The sequence below is a fragment of the Kryptolebias marmoratus genome, linkage group LG21 (assembly GCF_001649575.2).
Source record: "Kryptolebias marmoratus isolate JLee-2015 linkage group LG21, ASM164957v2, whole genome shotgun sequence".
Taxonomy (NCBI): Eukaryota; Metazoa; Chordata; class Actinopteri; order Cyprinodontiformes; family Rivulidae; genus Kryptolebias; species Kryptolebias marmoratus.
In genome coordinates this window covers 3,547,176-3,552,309 of record NC_051450.1, presented here as the reverse complement: position 1 = coordinate 3,552,309, position 5,134 = coordinate 3,547,176, and the positions used below count along the sequence as shown (strand labels likewise).

The 5,134-nt window shown below is 39.6% G+C and overlaps 1 pseudogene; it reads right to left on the bottom strand.

Moving 5' to 3' along the window:
• LOC108247130 overlaps nucleotides 1-5,134 on the bottom strand; it is a 29,625-nt pseudogene that overhangs the window by 1,891 nt on the left and 22,600 nt on the right.

Below are 5,134 nucleotides of genomic sequence, written 5' to 3'. Positions count from 1 at the left end.
TGGTAAAAAAATTTGTCCACCAGCCACTATGGCTGGTGATCAAAATTTTTAATTTCCACCCCTGAAAGTATCTAAAAGGTTAAACTGGTTCTGTAAGTCTTTTCTAACTTGATCATTTCCCTGACATTGAAGCTGAACAGATCTTTTAACGGATTGTGCTTCATCAACTCTGCATACAAACCTCCCTTCATTCCCTCAGCCACTTTTCTGTTTGACTGAACTCACATTGTGATCTGGTCCTGTTCATGTTTTCTACAGAGAAGACATGGAAGCATTCAGAGCCTTCTACACAATTTAATATGTTCAGAGGTGACACAGCAACTCATGTTTGATATTTTCTTTCACTCTGTCACTTCAATAAAACAAGTTTTCTTTCTGAAACAGGAAGTTGTGACTGATAGAGATCAAATTTGTGTGAAAAACAAAATAAAAATTGTGCCGGCAAGGCCTTCCCTGCTGGCCTAAATATTTAGTGATCAGAATCAGTGACACGCATTCTACTAGAAATGCTTTTGTGTCTACAAAAATTTTTCCTTATTGATAATAGTCTATATTTTCCATTCAGTTGCTTCTGACTTGGATGTGCAGCTTTTAGAAATGTATGTTTATTTTAGAGCTTTTATCTAATCATATTTCAGCCATCATGTGTTGCTATGATCAAAGAAATTTGCCTCTTATCCTTCAGAGTCATCAGTGCAGGTCCCGGTAGCCTAAAATAAATGGCATTAAGACCATTGCTGAAGCTAATCTGATTTCAAGATTCACTGGGAGGAATGAAGCTAGCAATCCTGTCCCAGGCAGGAGAGGGTTAATCCACCTCTGTCAGTTTGGCACCATGGCTCACAGCCTCCAAAAAGCCCTGCAGTTGTGATGCTGTGAAAGCCTGTTATTTGTAACTGATCTGTGATGTTTGGAGACACACAGGATATGCAAACTTGAGTCATTTTACCAAAACAGCAGTAAACACTTATAATCAACAACGTAAGCTTGCCCAAGGACACTGCAGGGGTGAGGATCAAACCCCCTTACCCATGGGCGAAAGCCATCCCCCCCGAGACAAAACCTAAATAAAATGCCCTTTTAGATATAAAAAAGAAACTAAAATAAATGAAAATAGATTATATTTACTGTACAGGTTTCTCTAATCTTACATGAAACTGAATGTAGGCATCAAAGATCAGTTTATGAAACCTTTTCTTTATGGAGCATTTCAACCTCAACTTTAATTTTGTTGTTCTAAAGAGAAAAGACATTCAGAAGTTAATACAAAGTATATAAAATTAATAATATAAACACAAAAAAAGAACCCAGTGCTCATCATCATGATCCAGTCAAAGTTTCTTCACCTGAAGCTGCTGCTTCAGTGTCTGTGGATCATCAGGACATATTCTCTCAGGATATTACTGGAAATGCTGTGTCCCATCTGCAAAGAGAAGAAGGAAGAACAGAGCAGAGAAATTCATGTTTCTAGACTCTTCATTAGCTGGGATGCAGTGCATTCAGTATAATGAGGAGCAGGAAGCTCATTCCTGTTCCTGCTCTCATGCTAACGTACGTTTGTTTCCTTTGCAGGTTTCACTCAAGTCCACAGTGGAAACAAACTATAGCTGCTGCTCCATTTAAAGTCACAAACTTTGTGACTCAGATGGGAAATAAACATGGTGGCTCTCAATGAAAAGATGTAGATGAAACAAATTGACAAATGTGATGAATGGACTTCAGCAGATGTCCTGCTTTGTATAAATACCACATGGTTACTAAACGTATTGATTTCTTAAATAAGACCTTATGATTACAGGCTGCAGTCAGACAGATCTCAGAGCTGTGACAACAATGAAAGTGATCAGTTATTAAATGTTAAAATAAGAGAACAAACAGTCTGAGATCAGATTTGACGTGTAAGGACTACATTCCTTGGAAGGCTGTCAGCCAAAATTCAGCTTCATTTCCTGTAGACATGAATATAACAACAAAAGCCATCTTTGCATCAACACACCTAAACATAAAAAGCTTCTGGCTCATCTGATTGGTAGATTATTGTCCCTATCTTTGCGTCCAGTCATGAAGCCTGTCAACATTCTCCTCTTACGGTTCCACTGAGGAAAGCAGTTTACTGAAAACAATAGAGCCTGCTTTAATACTAACTGGATTTAAAACAACACTGCTCCATCTACAGACCTCAGAGTCTTCAGTTTGTAGTCTGGATTCTCCACAACATCCAACAATTGTTTCACATTTGGATCGTGCAGGTTGTTGTAACTCAGGTCCAGTTCTGTCAGATGGGAGGGGTTGGACTTCAGAGCTGAGAGCAGAGAACAGCAGCTGATCTCTGACAAACTGCAGTTCCACAATCTGAATAAAGAGTAAAAGATGAACTGAAGTCAACAGGATGCATGTTGAAACAGTCAAACAGAACAAGTTAAAGAGCTCTCATTAATATTAATGACAACATGTTGCCACTTCAATAAAGATGTGGAGATTTTAGCTCTTGCACTCCTTAAACTGCATCAATAAAAAACACCTGTTGTACAGCGAAGTCAGGTGAAATTTGAAAGGAATTGTGATGGCATTTAGATAAAAACATAAACACAAACTGTTTTTAAATTTAATGAAGGTTTAAACATGGTGTAACATTTAATTTACATCTTACTTTAAAAGCCAAAATAGCTGAGCATTTTTAAAGTGTTTTGATTGGAATTTTTATCCGTCTAACAATTTCTACATCTTTAAATGTTTGTTTAGGGCTTTAATGCAAGTCAAACTCATCAGGGTTTCTACAAAAATTGTGTTAGAACACAGCAAATATTCCTCTCTTTTGTTTTGCAAGTAAATTTGCTGGTCAGTTCAGGAAATTCTCCCATTAGAGGACAGAATATCCCGGCACAGATTATTTGCATTTGAACTTAGCCCAACTTTTCTTTTAACCCTCTGCTGCTTGATTTCCTGTCCCAAAATGACTCTACTTCTGTCAACTCTCATCTTCCACTTTTTAGTTGTTTTTATTTCAGAAGAAGAGAGAACTTTACCTTTTCTCTTTCAACCAGGTGTCCCTGATTCCATTGTTCTCTCTCTGACTTTGCACCAGATTATAAGGCGCATTAAATGAAACAAAACAGCCCCGTCTTTTCAGAGAATACTGCACCGATGTAAAGGCCCCACATACTCGGGTGTACTTCACTCCGTGGAGGGCTGCGCGTACTCGAGGTGGACTCAATGCGGACTCAAAGTGGACGTCCACCGGACACACGCAAAGATCAATTTTTATGACCACAGATGCTTACTCTGTGTCAAACAATAAACTGCCCGGTGAGAAACGGTGTTCACATCAAACTGTTCTGTGTGTGACACGGACCGCTCTCAGGTGATAATCAGCTGCTCTCTGTGCAGCACTGGCAGGTGTGCGGTAGCTGCCCTGGTGGTGAAGAAACAGGGTTAAAGGCTCCTTCTTTTCTTCTGCTGTTTTAAAGCTAAGAGGCAAGTGATCTCATCCTCCTTGTCCGGTGACCTCATGACTGAAAATTGTCAATGGAGAATGTTAGGCAATCTGTACGCTCGAGTATGAAGCCTGAACCGTCCTCGGACAGTACATGTGGAGTCTGCATGGCTCACGGAGTACGGACAGTACACCTGAGTATGTGGGGGCCTAATGCTGCAAGCGGTGCGGCTTTGTAGTTGATCAAAGTCGTACCAAAACATTACAACTTCTTACATATATAAGGTGCTCCGGATTATAAGGCACACTGTCGTTTTTTGAGAAAACTGAAGGCTTTTAAGTGCGCCATATAGTCTGGAAAATACGGTATGTATTTATCCCTCAGGGAAATAAAGCATTAATTAAGCATTTTAGCTAGTAAAATCTTCACAGTGACGTAATGAATCACTGATTATATGTCTGTTACTGTGGAATATTTGAAAGGAAATAAACCATATTTTGATGAAACACTCTGAAGAACAAAACAGTCTTTACCATGATGATTCTAAGTGTGGATTAGTACGTCAGCCATATGTCTGCAGTTCAGTGACAGGACCACTTTAACATATTAATCTCAGCACAAAACTAAAACATGGTATCTGACCTCAGAGTCTCCAGTCTACAATGTGGACTTTCCAGAAAACCACAAAGTACTTTCACTCCAGAATCCCTCAGATTGTAGTTGTAACTCAGGTCCAGCTCTATCAGATGGGACGGGTTGGACTTCAGAGCTGAGACCAGAGAAGCACTGTTGAGCTCTGACAAACTGCAGCGACTCAATCTGAATAAAAAATAAAAACATGGACTGAAGCCAACAGGAAGCAGATTAAACTAGTTTAAATATAAAAAGTTAAAGAGGTCTTGTTAAAATTATTGACATGCTGTTCCTTCAGTGAAGATGTAGTAACTTTAGCTTTTAAATTCTGTCAACTTCATTAGTAGCTCAATCATTACAAACTCATGTTGTGGAGCAAAATACCCTAGTGTGGCATTTCTCAACGGGGGCGGTACCGCCCCCTGGGGGGCGTTGAGAGGATGACGGGGGCGCTGGCAGCAAAATTTTCAAAAAGGGGGTGTTGATATTCTTTTGGGGGGCGTTTGCTTGAAGGTAAAGTTTACACCAAAGATTCACAACAATATCAGTTTAAACTTTGAACTACTTGCAAAAATATTGTGGCCTAAAACATTAAAACCGACACAGAACTGCAGCTGTATCGATGGCGTTTCTCTTCGGCGCAGCTCCGTGCTGCCTTCAGGAGAACGGGACATCAGAGTATCGTCTGTAATTTGTCCCACATGACAGTTACTTTGTAAAGTTTGAGAAAAGAACGCTCTCTTTAGTGATATTACCAATGACTTATATGGATAGACATGACATCACGTAACTTTGGATGAGCTAAAAACATCGCCATTTTACGATAGTAATTCAGTTCCGCTTTGCGCTCAGCAATACAGGAATGCCTTCTTTTTATGGTGCATTTTTCTGCACAAATCTTCACGGAAAATGTCCGGACGGCGTTACATTTAATCGGTAAGTGTTTTTCTTTTAATAACAAGGCTGCTTAACAAGGAGATTAGTGCCTGAGTCTAACCTTACTGCAGAAGACGAGCATCAATACTGGACGTTATTAGCGCTAGTTTTAACCTAAAACTTTCTGTGTT